Consider the following 23,482-nt stretch of genomic DNA (forward strand, 5'->3'; position numbering starts at 1 on the left):
ATGAGTTCCCCCAGGAAGATTATGCATAGTGACAAGAACAGAGGAGCAAGGACAGAACCCTGGAGAGGAGTAAGGGTTAAAGAGAAGGCAAAGGAAAAGAAGCCCACAACTAGTCCAAAAAAGACCAAGAGGATCAGGAGGGAAGTCAAGAGAAAATGGTATCATGGAATCCAGGAGGGTATAGAGCTTTGGGAAGGAGGGAGTTGAGTGAGATGAGTACTTAAAGGGTCAAGAGAAAACCAGAACTGAGTTTTCTCAGAGCAGGTACATTAGACAATGAGAGTACAAACCGGATTGCAAAGGGCTTAGAGAAAATAGGAGTACAAAGGAAAAACAAAGCTGGGGGCATCACATTGCTGGACTTCAAGCTGTACTACAAAGCTGTGATCACAAAGACAGCATGGTACTGGCACAAAAACAGACACATAGACCAATGCAACAGAATAGAGAACCCAGATATGGACCCTCGGCTCTTTGGGCAACTAATCTTTGACAAAGCAGGAAAAAACAACCGGTGGAAAAAAGACAGTCTCTTCAATAAATGGTGCTGGGAAAATTGGACAGCTACATGCAAAAGAATGAAACTCTCTCACACCATACACAAAGATAAATTCCAAATGGATGAAAGACCTCGATGTGAAACAGGATCCATCAAAATTCTAGAGGAAAACATAGGCAGCAACTTCTTTGACATCGGCCACAGCAACTTTTTTCATTACACATCTCCAAAGGCAAGAGAAACAAAAGAAAAAATGAACTTGTGGGACTTCATCAAGATAAAAAGCCTCTGCGCAGCCAAGGAAACAGTCAAAAAAACTAAGAGGCAGCCCACGGAATGGGAGAAGATATTTGCAAATGACCCTACAGATAAGGGACTGGTATCCAAGATCTACAAAGAACTTCTCAAACTCAGTACACGAGAAACAAATAAACAAATCAAAAAATGGGCAGAAGATATGAACAGACACTTTTCCAATGAAGACATACAAATGGCTAACAGACACATGAAAAAATGTTCAAAATCATTAGCCATCAGGGAAATTCAAATCAAAACCACACTGAGATACCACCTTACGCCAGTTAGAATGGCAAAGATAGACAAGGCAAGAAACAACAATTGTTGGAGAGGATGTGGAGAAAGGGGATCCCTCCTACATTGTTGGTGGGAATGCAAGTTGGTACAGCCACTCTGGAAAACAGTGTGGAGGTCCCTTAAAAAGTTAAAAATTGAACTACCCTATGACCCAGCCATTGCACTACTGGGTGTNCACACTACTGGGTATTTATCCCAAAGATACAGACGTAGTGAAGAGAAGGGCCATATGCACCCCAATGTTCATAGCAGCATTGTCCACAATAGCTAAATTGTGGAAGGAGCCAAGATGCCCTTCAACAGATGACTGGATTAAGAAGATGTGGTCTATATATACAATGGAATATTACTCAGTCATCGAAAAGAACAATTTCTCAACATTTGCAGCAACATGGACGGGACTGGAGGAGATAATGCTAAGTGAAATAAGTCAAGCAGAGAAAGACAATTATCATATGGTTTCACTCATTTATGGAACATAAGAAGTAGGAAGATCGGTAGGAGAAGGAAGGGAAGAAGAAAGGGGGGCGGTAAACAGAAGGGGGAATGAACCATGAGAGACTGTGGACTCTGGGAAACAAACTGAGGGCTTCAGAGGGGAGGGGGGTGGGGGAATGGGATAGACTGGTGATGGGTATTAAGGAGGGTACGTATTGCATGGTGCACTGGGTGTTATACGCAAGTAATGAATCATGGAACTTTACATCAAAAACTAGGGATGTACTGTATGGTGACTAACATAATATAATAAAAAAATATTATTTAAAAAAAAAAAGAGAAAATGGGAGTAAAGAAATCGAAGTACTATGTTGAGACCGGACTTTCAAGTATCTTGGTTGACAAGGGAATGAGAACCATGCCTGCTTGTCAGGTTTTTAAACTTTGGAGACAAAAATAGGCTTTACAAGCTGCCACTAAAATGAAGAGATAAGATTTAAATACACAATGAGAAGATAAGAATCAACTTGGATCCTTTTTCTCAAACTTAAGGCAAAGCTAAAGTGCAAGTGTCACAACAAAAACAGAGGGCAAGCTGGCTGGAAGGAAGGAAACATTTTAGAAGTAAAGAGACTATATATAAAAAAACTTGTCGAAGAAGTCTCAAAGATCCCAAAAAGCATAAAGAAGATCTGGAAGCAGATGAACAAGAGAAATGGGGGATGGGGGAGAGTTGAAGATGCTTAGGCCAAAGGAGTGGATTCCTCATCAAAGAACCAAAATCAATAATAATTACACAAAATTTTATAAAAACTACAAGGTAAACAAAATTAGAAAAAGGTGAAGAATTTCAGACAACTACCTTATAATGATAAAGTAGGAGATAAAGGACTATTCCAAAACCCAGTTTCCACAGTCACCCCGAATTCGGCAAACATTCCCTGAGCACTGACTTAGGAGGGCAGGATTACAATTACTTAATAGCAATAAACACAAAAATAAAAAAATTTTGCTCAAGAATGACATTAAAATATTCTTTCATGAAATCAAGAGGCCAGATAAGATTTTGAAGGATCTAGTGTAAAACTAAAGAATTTAAAGTTTACAACACAATTCAAGTAATTAAAATGATAGAGGAAAATAAAGAACATGAAAAAAGGAATGATTAGTCATGCCAAACGCTGTTGCAAAGTCCAGTAGTATGAGTATTGAGAAATGACCATCAAGAGGTCACTGATGACCTTGACAAAAGGTTTTGGGAGCTTTCAAGTTACACATATTTAGAGAGTATTATTAAGAAAAGATCAAAATTGTAACATCAGGATGGGCAGGCAAACAACATGATCCAACTCAGTCTTGTCATTTCTAATCATTTCTTAATAATACTGAACAAGCAAAGAAATAATGGTAAAAATTTGCAAGTAGCAATAGAAATACGCAATAAGTAATTGCATCCTGAAATTGTCTTAATAATGACAATGAACTATAGTAATCCTTAAGCCTGAAGTTGAGGTCAGACTTTCAACCCACGCAGAGCACAGGCACATTACCCTACAGATCCCTGGTAATTACCTAGTGATCACCCCTGTCTATCTGGCCTTCCCTAAGGGCTAGGTCATCCCTATATTCACTTCTGGATGTCGAATAATTAACTCTTGCCTTGTCCTTATTCATTCAAAGGATGGAATAAAATGTGCATGAGATGTCATTATTAAACATCCTGTTAAACCTGGTTATCCAACAGTGTTTGGTCTGATCAAGATTTGCATGTAGAGGGAAAAAGCAAACTTCCACTGTTAGATAAGGCAAGCTTGCTCTCTTTCCCTGATGCCAGGAGAAAAATTCTTCAGTAATTGAGTGCCAAGTCATTGATTGGCTATCAATAAATGTACTATGAATTAATGAAAGGTTAAGAAATAGGAGTGCAGCAATAATTAGCATAAGTATAACGTAATGTAAATATAATGTAAATTACCATAAGTGAATAAAGGTCTTTGCCGCAGTTTTGGTGAGGGATGGACAGCTCTTTACCTGAACTCAATGTTCCATTTTTGCAGTGTCAGAGAAACTCATGGATTCAGATTAATTGAAAGGGAAACACATCTTAACTGATGAGATGTCTGAAATACAGACTAGTTTTAATGAGGCACGCCTTTGTAAGTCACACACAAACTAATTGCATACGAATCAGTGGCAAGCATTACTAAATAGGTTGTCTCCCCAACCCTTTCAGTAACTTAGATAATCGTTGGTTTTAATTAATTCTTTCTCTTTATTGCAAGAAGGAATTTTTAAAAGCTGTAAGTAGCTTAACTTTTCTCCTTAGCATCATTCCAGCTGCCAGAAAAATTTGCTTAGCAAATCCCTTCTTCTCAGTAAAAAAAAATAAACTTCTGCTCAATCTGGTCTAAATAGCTACAAATTCTGATTTAATGAATGTGGTTTGGTAAAAATTAAATTGAGTGTACTTATCACCAGATAGCATTACGGTCGCACTGCATTAACAAACCTGGCAGAGAGAAACCAACCCTGTGGAATAGCTACCATTTGGGAAGTACTTTCCATGTGATAACGTCATTTGATCCTCATGACAATACCATGAGGCAGCTACCATTACCCCCATTTTACTGATGCTGAAACAGATTCAGAGACATGAAATAGTGGCCTTAAGATCAGACAGGTAGTAAGTGACAATGACCAATGTGATCCTAGGGCAGTTTTACTTTAAAGCCCATGAGTGCTTTCCTTTATCATAGTGTTAAAAAAAAAAAAAAAAAGACCCGATTCTCTGGGAACCAACTCCGTGCAGAAGTAGAGCTTCCAGGAGAGTGGTAGTCAGCAGGCACTTAGTGCTATTTTTTATCACTTAATATTCTTTTCAAGGGAGAAGTCGTGCTCTTTGAACACTTACTGACATCTTGGGCCCAGCAGATTTTGCTGCATTTGCAGTTTTGGGAGAAAGAGTACCTGGATGAATCTTCTGGAGTTGGCATGCTGAAATGAATCTCAAATACTTTTAGAAAATGATCTGTTAAGGCAGAGACACAGGAAAATCAGTTGCCTTGAGTAGCAATAGATAGGAATTGGCCTAGATATTAAGGAGAACCTCCTGACAGTAAGAGAACATAAGCGCTGAAATGAACCAAGGACATTTAGTGGCACCCTTGTGTGAAGATATGTCTAACAATCAGTGATCCATCATCAGTCACAGGAAGTGTATATGGAAGCAAAAGCATGGTCTTTTTTTTTATTATATTATGTTAATCACCATACAGTACATCCCCAGATTCGATGTAAAGTTTGATGCTTCAAGCATGGTCTATTTTTAAATGACTCCAACATGTCTCCCTCAAACGTTGACACTACCAGTGAAAATGCAAATTGTTTTGTGCAGTTTTGTGTGATGGTCAGTCGGTGTGACCATAAGGGGAGACACAGGAGAGGTTCAGGAAGACAAAAGTTTATTATACTCACAGGTACTGGAGACAGGAGGCACACCATGCCATGTAAGGCCACTTGGGAAAGCCTCGGGGTGGTCGGGAGGCAGAAAACAAGAGTGAGGGGACAATCTAGGCCACAGTCTTTACTGGGGCTTCCATGGGAAAGGCAAGGCAGGGCAGAGGAAACAGTTCAGGACTGGCTAGTTTGAATAACTCCAGCAGGTTTGGGGCTATAGTGGTCTGTCATTGCCTGGTACTTGGCCCTGGCATGAGTGAGGGCAGGGGAAATGTTGGCTTGGTGTGAATGAGCCAGATGGAGGAGGCACAGCTCTGGATTGGTTAGTTTTCTTATCAAAGGCATGCTGTCCCTGAGGCCTTCGGTATCTCTAAGAATTGGCTAGCCCAGAGAGGGGCAGTGTCTCCCTAGCCAGAAAGGTTTTTAAGGTTTCAATACATAATAATATACTGGAAATTAAAAATACAAACCATATACAAATATACTAAAAATTAGCACCAAATAATAGGATCTAGATAGAGCCCCAGCATCTGTTTAACCATCAGTGCGACAGACTTTTGGTCCCCCAGAGCCTAGACAAACAGCAGTATGCACAGCTGATTTGGGGAAACTCAGAGGGCAAACAGAGTACAATGACCACAGCTGATAGGCCAACAGACAATCCAAACCCAGAATGAAACAAGCTGAAGGTCTGGATAAAAGATATTATAAAGCATCACAATATACTGGATAAACTATACAGAAGCTAACTCGTTGGCTGCTGAATGGAAAACACACAAGGCCAAATTGTTTGGAAATTAAAGGCACATCCCACAGAACAGCTAAATCAGCATTGTCGCAGAGAACACATCTGGATGCACCAGAGGCTTCTGAGTAGAACCCACCACCAAAGCTATACGTATTTTATGATAACATTAAGGCTGTTTACAGATGTGTTTTTAAGAGAAGTACCAACTTTTTACCAACAAATAAAGCCAACACATTTAAGACTTTAATCCAGTCTGAAATCACAAATTTAATGGAGAAAGTCTACTGGATAAATTCCCCTCTGTAGTCCACATAAACCTCAAAGTAGTCTGTGCTTGTCTTTTATCAGAAATATGACATTCATTCATCTACTATCTATATGAACTAATGTTTACAATTATTCTGATGTATAACAGAAATGTAAGAACCAGATGGCAAAAATAGCATCTGTGGATCCTTCCAACTGCTACGACAAACGAGAGCTCACACTGGGCATTTCATGGTGCGCTTGTCACGTGCGTGCACCTGCAAAGATGTTTACCAGAGAGTGCGGATGACAGTTCGACATCGTGTTGACTGAAAGCATCATTTCAGCCTAACTACAGCAGTTTCTGAAGTAAACCACTGTTTGATGTCCATTCTTTTACAGTCATTAATATATCACAAGCACAGCTCAAACCATTTCAAGTCAGACAAAGATATACTTTTTTTTTACTTCAGAAAGGCCCAAAACAGGAAGTGATAAATCATTATTTATTTTCTTTTTCTTTTATCCCCAGACATCTCAAGTCATAAAGCTTGGGGAAGGAATGTAGTTAGTTACCACCTGAATGAGTCATCTTTGGGATATGGCTGTCTTCACAGCACACGCTTTGTGCGGTAGAATTCCAATCTGAGTCAAGGCTACGACACCTGCATTTGACAGCAAGCACATGCTCCACACAAAGGGGAGTGAGAAGGAGAGGCCCCGAGTCTCGCTTAACACCTTCAATTCAAACACTGCATGTCACTTATCTGAAGAGAAGAGAAGGACCACTCTGGACACTAGCGTTTGCGTTCAGACTATGTACTCGGTAAACCACGTGAGATGATAAGGAGAGGCAGGTGCACCCAAAACCAAAGTCAGCCCATTTGCTGCTGGCCTCTCACTAATCAAAGAATTTCAATGACAAGCTTAGCAACAAAAAACTTATCAAGGTATAGCAATTTTTCATATTAAGCAATTTCAAATATTTATTTATTACTTATGCTTGCCTGTAAGGACTGCATAGTCCAACATGAGAGACAAAATCCAAACAAGGATAGTTTGAAAAATGCTATTAGAGGTGTGACTTATATACCACAGGAACACAAGAGATGGACGACCTCTCTCTGGCATGTTGGAGAATAATAAGGAAAATGCAACACAACAACTACCACCACCATTCACTGAGAACTGACTTTGGGTCAGGCATGATTCCAATGCTTTATATGCATTACCTAACTTAATCCTTACAAGTCAATGAGATAGAAAATAATAAAGTACAGCATTCATTAAACATCACCATGTGTGAGGCATTGCTCTAAAGGCTTTTTCTTTGGGGTGCCTGGGTGGCTCAGTTGTTAAGAGTCTGCCTTCGGCTCAGGGCGTGATCCCGGCCGGAGTCCTGCGATTGAGCCCTGCATCAGGCTCCCTGATCCACTGGTAGCCTGCTTCTTCCTCTCCCACTCCCCCTGCTTGTGTTCCCTCTCTCACTGGCTGTCTCTCTCTGTCAAATAAATAAATAAAATCTTTAAAAATAAATAAATAAATAAAGCCTTTTTCTTTAATAAACTCATTTAATCCTCACAGCAAATCTGTATAGATCTTATGACCTCCATTTTCCAGATGGAGAAACTGAGGCACTGAGGGGTTCATTAATTTTCTCAAGGTCATATAAATACGAGGTGGTGGAGCCACCATTTGAAACCAGACAATCTGGCTCTGCTGCCGACATGCTTAACCACTAATATTCGCAGCCAGTTACCATCCCCTAGTTACAGATAAAGAAATTAAGGTCCAACTGATGAATGGCTGGACTAGATAGAAAGTGTAAGTGGTCTGACTGCAGAGCCTGCCCTCCCAAGTGCTATCTCATGGAAAGAGCCATGTGTGCTGAGACCGAAGGATGAGAATTTAACAAGATCGAGAGAAAGGGAAAAGATGTTCTCAGGAGAGAAGAGTATGTGTGGAGAGCCATCCATCGTGGAGAGTTCTGACATTGACAAGTGGTCTGGAATGGCTCAGTAACTACTCTAGGGTTGCCCCACTGATCTGTCCTTGAAGGGGGTGACTCAAAAGAGACGCCACACCAGAGAGAAATGGGCACTGGGAAACAAGAGCATCCCTGCCACCAGTCAAGTTGGCCATCCTGAACTTTACCAACAAGCAGCTGCTGTCATTTTTTGTAAATTCAACTTTCAACATAATCCAAAATGCCAGAAAACACTCATTTCCTATTTGCAGGAGGTTTTGCAGAGCTGATTATGAATAAAAAGCATCATGCCCTGTTCCTTTTATCAGGAACCTCACTGACAGAGTCATTTACTTTTTATGAAGACAAATGAATATGGGTATTCTGATTAGAAGCAGAACACCATCAGCTTATGAACCAGACTCTGAACATAACATCTGGGACACGACAGCTGTCTGAGGAGGAAGCTGAAGATGCATCACACAAGAAGAGACACCAATGCTAGCCACATCTGGTGAACCCAACTGACAGAGGCAACTTGTCCTGTGTCCGCAGACTCTAACAGTGAGCATTAGCCTGTCCCTCCAGCAATTGGACATTGATATTATTATCCTTCACTAGGGAGGATGGTCACCTTGGGGTGGAAGTGGGGGTGACAATGTATTGGACATGCAAGGTGGCTTCCAGTCAGACCATCTCCTCTGAGAAGTCTACTACCCACAACCTTTTTTGAGAGAGTGTTCATCATAGGCCAGCCTGCATTGTACGTAATTGAACCAGAGGCAAGCGTGTGACCCAAAAGCAGGTTTTATAGGCTGTCCTATGAGCACTCTGTCCAATACTAGAGAGTGATACCATCAGATTTTTTCTGGAAGAGTTTAAATACAAGACATATAAAAAACAGTAGGCCATAGAGTGCAGAAAGACTGATGAGTTAAACTAATGTCAGGAAACAGCAGGCACCATGATTGATCTGGGTGGTGGGGAGCAAAATGAAGTTGGCCACAAGCAGCCTCTCTCCATTTAAAGAAAGAATCACTTACAACAATATTGGCACATGCTGGCTTTCCTCCGGCTCCCATCTAGATCCATCTCCTACCCTTCCCAGGAGGCTGATCTCTACAGATTGCACCACCTGAGATCCCTTGCTCTCTGGTCTCCTGTTGAGCTGTGCCAATTGGAGACATAGCAGGAGATCAAAGGGTGGAAAGAGGAAGAGTTTTGGGCATGTCTTCCCTTTTCCCTCCCTGCCTTGCGTCATGCTTCTGGCGGTGACTCTGTCCTTCTACAGGTATGTCCCTACCTCCAGTGCTTGACAGCTATGGCTTTTACCTTTAGGCTCAAGAGTGACTTTCACTCTTGTCGTGCCTGGCTGCTTCAGCACCCACTTTGGCTCCTCTGCTCCTGCCCACACATCTATAAACTATCCTGTCATTAAATTACCTTTCAAATCCCAGCCTGGGAGCCTTTTCTTTCCACTGGGGCTGATTTGTGGAAGAACACAAAATAGAGAGCAATAAGACAAGAGTAAGCGGAATGAAGTCTGCTAAGAGGCTCTTTACTCTTCCCTGCTCCTCTGTTAAATAAATCTTTTCACCTGAGGTAACCTGTGTAGACTCCGGAGAGCCTCAGTAGTCTAAGCGGGAGTCAGGGCATCACCTACAAGGCTTTTCCCATTATGACATTTGTTCAACCAGTGATTTTTTTTTTATACAAGCATTTATTGAGCCTCTACTGTGTGCCAGGCATCATGCAAGGCTCTGGGGATCAATTGGCAAACAAAACAGGCACAGTCTTTGCCCTCATGGATCTTACAGTGGTTGGGGAAGTAGAGAAGGCAGGGTTTGAAGTAGGTATGGAGCAGAGAGTAAACAAATAATCATGTAAATAAGCTTATAATTACAAACCTTGACAAGTGACTCAAAGGAAAATTGGAAGCTAAAAGAATAATAGGAAGTCTCATTTAGAAGACTGTATTTAATGACTGGAGTTGCTACTGACCAAACTACCCATCTTATGGATGAAGAGACAGATAGATAGTGAATATGGAAAAGACTGTAACTTAAGCATGTTTAGGTAAAAATGCCTGGGCTCATAGGGCAAAGCCATGTCACCTCCAACACCTCCTTTTGCTATGGAGAACAGATAAGGCTGGGTTTTGATAAGTATGTTATGAGAAGGACAAGTATTATAGTGGCCAGGTCAGTCCAGACACCGTCCTCAAGCCCTGCTTCCAAAATTTCCTATCACCAGAGAATGTGCCTCTGGAGAGGCAAGAATTTTAGTGTTTGAAGAAGTGTGAAATGAGGCCAAAAGGGGTGTCAGTCACCAACTTTGTTCAATTTGGGGAAAAGTTCTCATCATTCCCGTTTTCTGAGGGCACAAAGCATTTAGAATAGCACCTCTCAGAAGCTATTCCACTTTATTCACTATCGTCTCCTCAACCCTGCATTGCTTCTCTCAAGGTACAAGTGATCTGAGTTAATAGGGTGTCAAAACTTCTGAGAGACAAAGAGAGTGCACAGGCGGGGGGAGGGGTAGAGGGAGAAGGAGAGGATCTCAAGATTCCCTGATGAGTGGGGAGCCTGATGTAAGGCTCAATCCCAGGACCCTGAGATCATGACCTGAGCCAAAAGCAAGAGTCGGGGCTTATCCAACTGAGCCACCCAGGCACTCTGGGCGGTCAAAACTTCTAGGAAAAAAAGAGGAGGAAAGTCCTCCTCTTACTTTCTTTTGTTCACCAATATCTTGGATAAGTAGAAGTAAAGATATGTCTTCAGTTTACCTTCTTATGTAATAATCCATTAAAGACAAAAGAACGTTGAATTTTGGGGGGTATTATCTTGGGAATGGGGCAATTTACAACTTTTGATGTTTTTATATGATATTCATGTAATAGTCAATTAATAATTACTGAGTTCCTATTATATGCAAGGCATTATGCTAGTCACAGGGGATACAGTAATGAGCTCGACCTACATGGTCCTTGCCTTTAAGGGATTTCTAGTGTGGCCAGAAAGACAGATAATTAGCAAGCAATTGCAAAAAAATTATAGTAAGTGTTACACAGGATACTTATAAGACACTTTAAAATAAAAACTAGAAAAGTCAAGGAAAGCTTTCCCAAGAAAATTGTCACTTTAAGTTAATTACCTAAAGGATGTGTAGCTGAACAGAAAGCTGTAGTGGGTGAGGGATGGGGACTGTTCTAGGCAAAAAAAACAGCTTCATGTGCAAAGGTACTGGGGTGAGAGAGAGGTGCGTAGGGATGCTGACCGAAAGTCCCTATGGCTGTAGGAAGGGATGTAAGAAAAAGAGATGGGAGATGAAGTTGAAGTTGTCATATTTGGCTGGGTCATAACCACACTGAAGCCCAGTTAAAGGTGTTAGCCTTTATCTTAAGGTTACCAGGAGTCCATTGAAGAGTTCTAAGCAAGAAAATACATGATTAAGTTTATGTTTTGGTGAGATCATATTGACTCAATATGAGATAAGGACTAGAGCATTCCAAGACTAGAGGGGAGGCATTGTTTAGGGAAGACGTGGCACCAATCCACATGGGAGACAATGCTGGCCTGGGCTAGAATACTGACTCAACTTACAGAGCCTCAGACATGGTCGAGCTTGACTTGAACTTGGATGAGTGAGTTGGCAGGACTTAGGGTGGACTGGATGGACACAGAAGGTGATGAAGAGCCTCAAGGATGACCCATGTCTCACCTGCCCATCTAGGTGAATGGTGCTGCCAGACTGAGAGAGAGCAAGTTTACTGCACAAGAAGGAAAAATCATGAATAAAATTTTAGTTATGAAGAATTAGAGGTAATTTCAAGGTATCTGAGTGAAGATACTTAGTAAGCAATTGAATAAACCCCTCTGGGCACCAAGAGAGAGATCTGGCTGGACCTAATGATGGAACTCTTTAGTTATAGATAGTAATTAAAGCCATGGCTATAGCAATTTTTCAGGGAGAGGGTAGTGAGATAAGAATAGAGCCTGAGGGAGAACACTAAAAATCATTTAGTGGATTATCAAAGGAAGAAGAACCCAGAAAAGACTGTCTAGGGAGAGAACTGGAGGTATGCAGGGAGTCCATTCCACACCTGAGTTTATATGGCAGCTACCAGGTACACTTCTTTTTTTTTTTTTTTAAGATTTTTAAAAAATTTATTTATTTGACAGAGAGAGAAAGACAGCCAGCGAGAGGGGGAACACAAGCAGGCCCAGAGGGAGAGGAAGAAGCAGGCTCCCAGCAGAGTAGGGAGCCCAATGCAGGGCTCGATCCCAGGACCCTGGGATCACGCACCAGGCTGACTTCTGAGCCAGGCTGCCTGTAGGTAGGTCCTGGCTCCACTAGTAAATGACACGACCATAACAACTTACTTAACTTCTTTGGGCTTCAGTTTCCCTCATTTTAAAATGGTGACAGTAACATCTATAGAACCCACTTTATAGAGTAACTCTAAGGATTACATGACTTAATATTTATAAAGTGCTTAGAAGAGGGATGGCACTTACCAAGTGCCCATCAGGTGTTAATTATCATTAACTGTCCCTTATAGTGAAAACTTGCAGATTGTGAACAATTTGCTGAGTTCATTCATCTCACCAGCAGTGAGGTGTTCCAAACAATGGAAGGTATAAAGAATGGATTTCTTAACTACCAATCTTGTATTAACTACTTACATTCATAACTATCCTCAAAAAAACACTTGCACTGGAACAGAACTTTATTTCACAGAGCTTTCATTGCCTTTCATTTTCCTAGCAACCCTATGAGCAAGAAAGCTTGTTTCCTCATCCAGGAGAATAAGAAAATTACCCAAGGGAATACAGAATGTAAGAAGTGGAATCAGGGTCTGAACCCCGGTTTTCCGGCTCAAGATTCACTAATTGTTACCAGTCTCCCTTCTTCCCCTGCTTGGATATATGTTGGAGGTCTTGTCCCAGTAGCACTCCACAATGCTTCCATTCAGTTTCGAGACGGTTTTTACCTGCAACAACCCCTTCTGCTACCTAGCACTGTTAGAGAGACTTGTGGGTCAAACAATTTAGTATGTAAGTATTATTACTATTATAGCACTCTTGTCCTCAGTCTTCCCATTGGATAATTGTAAGCTCCAATAGTCAATCTACATTTGGAAAACATGAAAGAGCTGATCAAACTGAGTTACAGAGTACCCCTCCTTCACCTCCATTATTTCAATGAACTGATAGAAAAAGAACAAAGGCAATCAGAACAGAGCAGGTGGTTGCATTTTGTATTCTTTTGCATTTCAACTTAGTATAAGGAAATCCAGCTTGTTATTACACATATGTGCATATCTGTGTGTGTGTGTGTGTGTTCAGCTGAATGGGTCCTATGGGTCAGGTTCAGATCAAAAATAGTGATGTTGTATATTCAGAACTCTGAAGAGGTAGGTGACTTCTTCAAATGCATCTGTGTTTATGGACACAACACTGAGTCAGAAAGGGTTATTCTGCAGCTCACATCATGTTCCAACAACCAGCCAGACTGCGAAGTGAGTCACCACCCCGTCAGGCACTTCCTCAGAGTTCCTCTGCTCGGTTGTCTCCGGGCAACAAGGGGCTCTGAGCAGCACGTAATTAAAGCCAGAGCAGCTGAAGAGGGAGAGGAGGCTGATCGTTAAGGTGTCAAGGAAGAGCCAGGTGGGAATGATGATGGATTGAAAACATGCATTTAGCCTTACTCTCTCCCCAAGCCCTATGGAAATGACAGTAAAAGGATTTTATTACAAACATAAACCCACGAGGACAAAGAAAATATGAAAAGAAACAAAAGCAATGAAATTTTGGAAGCTGGAAAGCAGATGGGCAAGTGGTAACTGACTCAACAAACCTGAAAATATGAATCCTAAGGCGGTAGTGGGAAAGACAAGAAGCAACCAGATTTACATAACCCCCCAAATGGCACAGGAATTGGCAGGACCAGGTATTTCTGGAAGAAGGAGTTGATGTTGGGGCTAAAAGGAAGAGGATTAATTGACAGTCTCCTTAAGAGACTGTCAGATCCCCAGATATCCTCCCTATGCAGCAGAATAACTGTATATCATAGACTTGATTATCTTCTCAATTCCTCATCCCTCCCTTTGGTGTGGGACTTTGTAGGTGCAACACTAGAAACAGAATATACATCTCTGCCTCACTGATGTTGTGTTTGGCCAATGCAGCAAGTTCTGAGCCTAGGCCTTAAAAGACATTGTGTGCTTCCACATGTCCCTGTTGCAGCTCTGACATGGCCACAGAAGACTCTGCCCCCAGGAACTGCTGGTCAAGAAGCATGAAAGACACACACAACAGACCTAATCTAAGCCCACAGTCTGGATCCACGCCTAATCAAGCCCAGTCGACCTGCAGTCACATGACCTAGAAGCAAACGCTCGTTGTTGTGATATGCCATTGATATTGTGTGGTTCTGTGTCGCACAGCACAGTTGACTGAGATGCAATAGGTCTGTGGCCCGAACAAAACTGAAGGATGTAGTATTGGAACAGGTCATAGGTAGTCATGTGGATAAATATGCTAATATGTTTATATATGGCAATATATAAATTTTGAGAAGCTAAAAAATAATGAGGAAAATACTATAAAAGATGAAAAAAATGGTGTCCCATGTTTTGTAATGCAAAACATTTGGTATAATTGTCACCTATGGTAACTTGGAAGATAGAAAATTTACCTAATGAACTCAAAGCCTTGAGCAAGGAGGCTTCCAGGCCGAATGTTGACAAAGAGGACCAGGGCATCCTCAGCAACCTTAGGCCAGAGCACATAAGGAGTGGGCACAGAGGCAAGGATTTAGAGTCAAGGCCGTGCTCCGTGGACGTATGGCAGCTGGACTCAGGACACAAGACTGAGCGCAGACCCCAAACTCCTACCTTTCTCCGCTGAGGCTTTGACGGTGTTTCCCCACTTGATTTGGGAGCGTCTAGGTTTGAAAAGACTCCTGTGCCTGTCCCTGAGCAGAACTGCGGCATGTCGGAACTGGTGACTCCTAAAGCACATTATTCACATCATATTTTCACATGTCTCCTGGTGCCTGGTACTCAGCAAATGTTTCTTGAACAAATAAATAAATGATCTTAAGTCACTTAACCCCCCTGACTTAATTCTCTTGGTCTTTCCCAATGTTCGGTTTCCACAATGGATATCTGTCCTCATTCTTAAGCTATAGAGAGGCCTGGGAATTTCTGGGATCTATTCAGCTTTAGACTGTCCCTCAGACATCTGCCATAGGAACCAAAAGATCTAGCCCCTCCACGCTGAGTCCTGGCTTCTCCCAAAGTCAAGGCACCACAGCCAAGCTTGACTAAATAAGAGAGAAGGGAAAGAAATTTAGTTTATGTATTTTTTAAAGACCATAGTTCTATTTCAGCTACCAAGAATTTTTTTTTTTTTTTTTTTGTCATTAGAGCAAAAAGGAGCAAGTTCTTCAGAGGCCAGTCTTACATCCAGGTGCTTCTTAGCATCCCCAGAAGATGATAGGCAGGAGGCAACCAGGAAATGGCTGCTGTGTGGCTCCAGGAGCAAGCCCCAGACACTGCCCCTCCCAGTCCTCCATCCCTGAGACAGCTGCAGGCAGTGGGTATTGTCCATGCATGAATGCAAGTATAAGCTATGGGCCTCCAGATCTGTAAAATGAAACTACTGAAAAGCTCACATCTTCATGTACTCATCTCTTACGCTTCATACGCTCACCACACTACACCAGCTGAAAATCGACCAGGCCTACAAACTGCTTCTCTTCTCCAGCCCTGGCATCTCTTTCTGATTCCAACATCTCCCTTTCCCTGGGACCTCACCCTCCTGGGCGGGCGGGCGGAATTGCACTTCATTTTACCTGCCGGTTTCCCTGGCTGCAGGCACGGGGCAGGGCGACGCAGGCAATGCCCATCAGACACACTTCAGCCCTCATTCCAAGAGAAACGGTCCCAGTGTTGACCCCCTGCACCCACTTGCCCGCCCATCACAGCTGCAGAGCACACCTGTCACCAGCAGGCTCTCTATGGGGACTCTTCATCAGCTCCAAGGCACAAAGGAGACAGAGCTTAACACTTAACATACCTCGCAGACGAGAGGCAAAAGAACACGGGGAACAGTGTGTGGGGGGAGGCATTTGGCTTGCATGCCGTGATGATGAGAGAGATTTACAGGTGGATGGCCCTGAGAGGTTTCCTGGGGCTACTTTTTTCCCAGGGTGCTAGGAGAGCCAAGAGATCTCCACCTGGTCAAGATGAGAGAATATATCTCCAGGAGGACTTGCTACTTGCCAGCCGAACACACATGTCTGACAGAGCTGGCCTTCGGGGAGGCAACAGCCATTGTCTTCTTTCTAGGAATCACACCTTCTCTTTCCCAAGTTCCCTTCTATCTTCCTTCTCTCCTTCATCCCCACAGGTTTTGACGTGTTTGGGTGGCTGCACATCCTGGATCTAATAGGCCTGGATTTCTTTCAGGGGCCCCTCTGCCGCTGGCCCAGGACCCAGATTCCTTGCTTAAGCGGAGGGGAGCTGCCAGGACAATCACGCATTTGCTTTTGGAAGAACCACAGCATCTCTTTCACATTGAAGCAGATATGGGGCAGTGGTTGCGCCTCTGTCACCCACTCAGTCTGTCACTAGATGAAGAACAGCCACTACTAATGGTGACAGGGTCCTCAAACTGGGAGTATCTGACTGCTGGCTATTTTCCCCATTTAAGGAACATCATAGGAAGCATAAGGTTGCCAGAGCCCTACTGAAGTTTTCATGACATAAACAAAGGGTCAGCTGATGGCTATTAGGACCTCGTCTTAATTCAACCATGCTTAATTCAGTGTCTGTCTTGTCTGGAATCTGGAGAGACAGTGAGTATAATCTACCTTGCACTAAATAATTTGTAGAATGAAGATGTCAGTGCAGTTATCACTTGCCCTTCTCAAGAGCCAAGGAAATCTTGCTATTTTGAAATGAAGGATCAGAGACCTCAGGAGGTCCTGCAGTAAAAATCACTTATGTGGAGGACAGAGTTTGGCCCAGAGTCTTGCTCATGAAAGGCACTTGATAAATGCATGCGGTTTCCGATGAACTAGAAGGAGACTAACTCAGCTTATTTATGAAATGTCTATGTGAATTTCAGAGGGCACAACCAGCTCTGCCTTATAGTATTGCAACTGGCTTACTTCTGCTTGGATGCAGAGGGTCTTGGAATAATTATACTTGGAGAACCATTTATCAAATGCTTCCCTTGTACCTGCTCTTCTGGTCAAACACCTTCAATGGCTCCCTACTGCCAGTGGATTTAAGCCCTGGCTACTCAAGGCATAATCTGATCCCATTGGCCTTGGCTGCCTATCTTGTCCTACTCCCTGCTTCTCCCTCATGTTCAGAGTCAATTAACAGCAGGTTAGCCAGATGTCCAGTCCATAAAGGGTACATAATGAAAGGTCTTACTCTAAACAAATGCAAGCAAAATCTACATTCTCAGTATAAAGCTGCTGGCATTCATCAAAACAGGATTCAGCAGAGCCTGGGAGTCTACTAGTTGAAGCAAAGGACTGAGAGGCCCAGGGAGGAACAGTCTGAGAAGGGAAGGGTACGCCGAGTATGGGAATGGGGAAAAAGGCAGAGGTAACCCAGCAGCTGCAAGGTGGAGAAGCAAGTCTTGAGAGAACAGCCAGATCCTTTCAAATGAAATGATTCAGATTTTTTCTCCTTCTGCTTTTTGAAGTGGTAGCTAAGAACGATACCTGGCATAGATAACGTGGCAGGCAGTGCTGTAAGTGACTTACCTATATAAGCTTGTGTAGTTCACACAAGCCTAGGAGGGAGATACTGCTATCCCCATTTTGCTGATGAAGAAACTGAGATGCAGAGTGGTTGAGTGGCTTGTCCAAGTTCCAACAGCTAGTGAGTGATGGAGCCAGGTCCAAGTCTAGACTCCAAGCTGCTCTGCATTTTCCATCCACCCTAAGTTGCTCACACATTGCTACGGATTGTGTAGGTGGAATTTCGTTTTGAAGAAGACCAGAGAAGGGGGGAAGGGTCAGTTGACATGTGGATTAAAACATAAAGGAAGGAGTAAAGAGTTATTAATAGGAAACTGATTTATGGCCTTCCTCACTAAATATATATTGAAAAAATACCCACATAACATTTTTAAGAGGACATAAAATATGGGCCTGCCCAGAGCAGAACATGTTTTGAGGTGCTGCTGATTGTGCCTCCAACCCTCTCCTTCCCTGGAAACATACACAATGAGTCTTCACACCCCAGGACCTTCCTATCCTCCCTCTTTACCCTGCCTTCTCCTGTCCCCTCTCCACTTCCTGCCTGTCAAAACCCTCGGTCATCACAGCTCATTCAGGTGCCACCCTCTCTGAGCGCCTCAGGCATGGCACTGTCTCTACCAGGCCTCATTTTATAGGTGTTAATAGACTCACCTTTTTTTTTTTGAACAAACAATGCTTTTTTGAACATTCCTACTGTATAATAAAGAATTGGCCTTTGTCCCTGGTTCCTAAAAGGGACGGTCTCAACCGTGGAATTTCCCAAGTGACAGGAATGTCTTTGTTGCCCCTGGTGGCTCCTTGGACTGCACCTGAGTTTATGCTAACAAGGTGGCTAATGGTAGCCCACAAGATAGTTTCAGGATGGAGGATGGCTATGCTGGAAAAATCAACCATGTGATCACCTGGTTCCCTTGTTCTCAGGCTCAACTCTCCAGGTGATAGAGAGAGGCTGGAAGTAGAGTTCAATCACCTGGCCAGTAATTCAATCAATCATGCCTATGTATTGGGACTCCAATAAAAACTTGGCACACTAGAGCTCAGTTGAGTTTCCTGGTTGGTAAGATACATCAAAGTGCCAGGAGGGGGATGCATCCTGAGGACAAGGAAACCTTGTTTGAGGGACCCCCCAGACCTTACTCTATGTATTCCTTCATTTGACTCATCCTCATTTGTATCTTTTTTTTTTCATTTGTATCTTTTATAATAAAACTCTGATCATAACTATAGCACTTTCCTGAGTCCTCTATCATTCTAGCAAATTACTGAAACTGAAGAGGTAGGGGAAGCCCCAAATTTGTAGCCAGTTGGTCAAATGTAGAGGTGGCTTGGGAATCCCAGAGCTTGTGCCTACTGTTTGAAATGAGGGTAGTCTAGTGGAGGCCTGAGCCCTTACCCTGTGAGATTTGACCTAACTCCAGGTACTAATTAGTGTCAGAGTTGTACTGCAACTCCCAACACACTCTGTAGACACATGGTGAGAAAGAGACACAGAACTTGGCCCCCTTCACAGGGCTGAGTCTAGCCAGGATGGCAGACGCTGACTAGGTATCAGTAAATGTGAGGAAGCTTTGTTTGTTTGAAGTGAATTACAGGGCATGGTGGGGCCTATGACAGAAGGAGCCCCAGCACCTAAGGACATCAGGACCAGGATTATCTCTTATTCATCCATATTTGCAACAATGAGGATGATGACTTGGACATCCCAAGTGCTCAGTAAATTATGCCTAATTAAAATCAATGGAATACAACTGCACTTTGTTCAGATCAGAACATTTTCTACCTTGGAAATTCCTAGGTGAGTGACCCCTCTCACCTGGCCAGGTGGGTTATGCCACATGGAAACCAGAGATATTCCCAGTCCTAAGGGCCTCCTCATTTCTCCTGACTATCCTGGCTTGTCTGACCTCTGCTTTTACTTTCCTACTCAACTCACCCCTCCCACATCCCCCCTTGCCCTCTTTCTCTCTCTCATCAAAGAAAAACATTCTCACTTGGGAAGGAATAATCATCACCCTCCTTCAATCAAAGGGATGGCTCAGTTGTTCTGCAATAACAATCAATAGTGATTTGGATGTGAGAGGAAAAGAGAGGACAAGAGGAAGAAAGGAGAGAACTGGGGTCAGAAATCTCCCCCCTTCCACGGTGCTCCAAGAAGGCCCTACGAAGCAGTCCATTTAACACTTGAAATGAAACCTGCCTGCTATGCCCAGCAGCATAAAAAGACTGGTACCCTCAAACTTGTGTTATAGAGAACAAAGAAATGAGAATCACCATCATCATCAACTAATACTCACTATGTGCCAGGCATGGTTCTAGAGTAATAATTAATGTTTTCATAAACTATTTTTTTCCAGGAAGATTAGCCCTTGCTCTAGTAAGTGGCAGAGTGAAGACAAGGAGTCTTATCTCTGTAAAAGCCTATCTATGACTTCACCAAGTCCTTGATTCTGTCTGAGCCTCAATTCTTTATCTGCATAGTAGAGCTTAGACCCATGTCCAAGGTCATGCAAACAGCCAGTAAAGGAGACAGGGCTTGCTTACTTGGATGATAGTCAAGAAATAATATGGACAATCAGTTAAACCCTAGTCTCACTCATACTTAATCTCACAGAACTGAGCAAGGAAAATGACTGAAAGAAGAATATGCTTTAAAAGGCTGAATATCCTTTTACCTAACCCACAACATCATGCCCCACTAGAAGGGTATAATCATGTCACAATTACACTTCGTTTTCATTCTTAAAATCCATTTTACCCAAAGTTCATTGTGCAGCTTAATAGAATATAGAAATACCAACTGGGAAAAAGTTAAATTCTGAAAAAGTCCTATTTAAATAAAAACTTAATGGTTCCCCCTACCCAAAGAAATAAATGAAAACAGGAAAGATTTCTTCCTTAATGGATCTCAGAGATAAACACAGATACTATCATTAACCCACTGGGATTTATGAAAGTAATTTTGATTCTTGCATTATTGAAAGGGCTCTAGTTCTGGCATACTCTAAATTCTAATTAAACAAACAAGGAAAAAAGTTTTAAAATGAACAATGCAATCAAATATAGACATTCTATTTAGACACAGTAACGTTAGCATAACAAGTGAGTTAAAAAAAGAAAAGGGAAAATAATTATTAAACAGATGGGTGATGAAAAGAAAAGCTTTTCTTCTTTTTTTAATGCACAAAGCCTTAATCTGAAGCCAAGCAGAGATGAAGATAAACAAGAAGTTGCCCTCCACAGCCAAAGAGCATAATACCCAGGAAGTCAAATGAAACCAGTCAAAAGTACTGCCTGCAGTTAATATGAACTTAGCATCCTGATGCCAAATGAAATATTAAAGCAAGTTCCCTATTTTTAGGGCTTTGTATCTTGGCGGTTGTATAATGAACCAGGATGTGTCTTGGCAAACTTGCTGGTAGTCTGGAGGATATTTGTTTTCTGACCAAAAATAGTCGGAGTCTCTTAAATATGGAATGGACATTAAGTGATCAGAGCACTTAAATTTGACTTAACCATTGAATCAGAAAGATTGGTCAGGAGCTCAAGACTAAGGAAGGGCCTGATACCTTGCCTGGCTATATAAGAACCTGCTGGAACATAATGATGGCAATCAAAAGTTACAGAAGGGAGGGGGTAACGGGGAGATGGGTATTAAGGAGGGCGTGTGTGGTAATGAGCACTGGGTGTTATACACAACTAATGAATCATTGAACACTACATCAAAAACTAATGATGTACTATATGCTGGCTAATTGAACATAATAAAAAAAAAGTTTAGGCAGTACTTTGTCTATGGCATGCAAGACACATTTTATACAGATCTCTTGAGAAAAACTGGGAGCTTTTCAGAGCTGAGAGCTTTAGTGGGCTGTTGGAGTGGAGCCCCCAGGCTGGAATGTAGCAGGGTACCCCCACAGCCAAGTCCCTACTCGGATTCTGGTCAATCCCTCCACTGTCACCTGAAAGATGTGCATTTCTCCACTAGCAACACTTTTCTCCTGTCACCAGACTTCAGCATTGCCCAGATTACTCTACCTCCGTGTCAGGATGTCTCTGAACTCCAATGCTATGATCCTACCTGGGGCATCTTTTACCTCTCTGTGCCTCAGTCCCCGAACCCATAAAATGGTAGGGTGGAGCCTGCTGAATTCTGAAGTCCTTTACAGTTCTAAAAATGAAATCACAATGAGGGATTCTAGATTCCAAACCCCTCAAAACTAACTTTTGGTCTCCGACAATCTTGGCCAAGGGCGCTAGCAATCACCATTTTTTCATCTGGCCAAATCTCACAATTATGTGTACTCAGCCAAAGATGGACCAACAGCATCCCCAACAGCTCTTAGGAAGTTTATAACTCTGTCACCATAATCTCATGTTTGTGGGAATTTACTTTTAGAGCATAACTGGCCATATAAAGTGGAGCTTGGCTACAATACCACTGAACATAAGGAACAGTCCAGTACAAGCAGTCCTTCTTGGAGCTCATTCAAGGCAGTTGTGTTGTTAAAGGACTGGGGATAACTTACATAGATGTTTTACCAGCTTAATGAATAATAAGGATAATAGCTAATATTTGTTGACTGTTTACCATATGCCAGGATCTGTTCAGAGTCTTCGCCTGATTATTTCACTAAAATCTCCTCTCAAACCTATAAAATGGGTTATTAGACCCCATGTACTCAAATAGAGGGGAGAAATGGATACCAAGAGGATACGTAATTCACCCAAAGACACTCAGAAAGAGAATTTGAACTCAGACAATCTGGCTTCAGAACTAGCACATTTCAAACAAAGTTTCATTTTAAACACAGCTATACAGCATATGAGGGACATCAGTCCCTTATCTTCTAGCCTGCTTTTATTTAATTAAAAAAACTTTTTATTTGCAAACAATTCCAAACATAGAAACGTTGAAAAAACAGTACATTTGAACATCTAACAGCAAGTTGCTAGAATTCTGCCTCATTGCCACCATGAAAGCTTTAGTGCATTTATGTTATAACCAAAACACAACCATCAAAATCTGGAAATTAACATGGAAGAATTACTGCCATCTCATCCTCAAACCCCATCTAGGTTCACCCACTTGTGCCAATAATGCTTTTTCTAGCAAAAGGATCCAGTTCGAAAATCACATATTGTATTTAATTGTATTGCCATTACTCTCCCTGAAGCTGCGATAGCGTCTGCACCATTTCTTTCGTGACCCTGGCATTTTTTGAAGATTAGAGACTAGTTATTTCAAAGAATGGCCCCCAATTTGAGGTTTTCTACTGTAGCTTTGTGATTAGATTTGGGTTTTGATCTTTGGCAGGAATATTACAGAAATGATGCTGTATTCTTCTCACTGCACTTACCAGGTGGCATGTAATTTTGACATGTCCCATTACTGGTCTTGTTCACTGGAGAAACCTAGCAGACCCATCAACGTAAACTACTAGTTTTTCCTTTGTAATTTATAAGTTTTTCATAAAAAGATACTTTGAGACTATAAATATCCCATTCCTCAATAAACATTCAAGTTCTATATGTATGCATTCATTTATATGAATATGGACTCAAAGATTCTTATTTTATTCATTGGGTTACAATCTGCTCATTTTTTAATGCTCAAAGTATTCCAGCAAGTGGGAGACTGTTCCAGCCAGCTTCTGTGTTCTTTTGACATATTCCATCATTTTTCAAGTACCTTCTTACTTTCCGGCACAATATGATGCTCCAGGTGTATCATGTACTTACCCTGCCT

At 42.1% G+C, this 23,482-nt stretch overlaps 1 protein-coding gene across 14 annotated transcripts in view; it reads right to left on the reverse strand.

Annotated features, from left to right (window-relative positions):
- NCALD (neurocalcin delta) overlaps positions 1 to 23,482 on the reverse strand; it is a 405,829-nt gene that overhangs the window by 200,476 nt on the left and 181,871 nt on the right. Inside the window, exon 1 of one of the 14 annotated variants that reach the window (XM_034668397.1) lies at positions 17,737 to 17,933. The exons of the other annotated variants lie outside the window; for them this stretch is intronic. The gene's annotated coding sequence lies outside the window, so the exon portion shown is untranslated. Of the gene's footprint in view, positions 1 to 17,736; positions 17,934 to 23,482 lie in introns of those variants that run through there. 14 annotated transcript variants of the gene reach the window in all.

Source organism: Ailuropoda melanoleuca, chromosome 9 (genome assembly GCF_002007445.2).
Source record: "Ailuropoda melanoleuca isolate Jingjing chromosome 9, ASM200744v2, whole genome shotgun sequence".
NCBI lineage: Eukaryota > Metazoa > Chordata > Mammalia > Carnivora > Ursidae > Ailuropoda > Ailuropoda melanoleuca.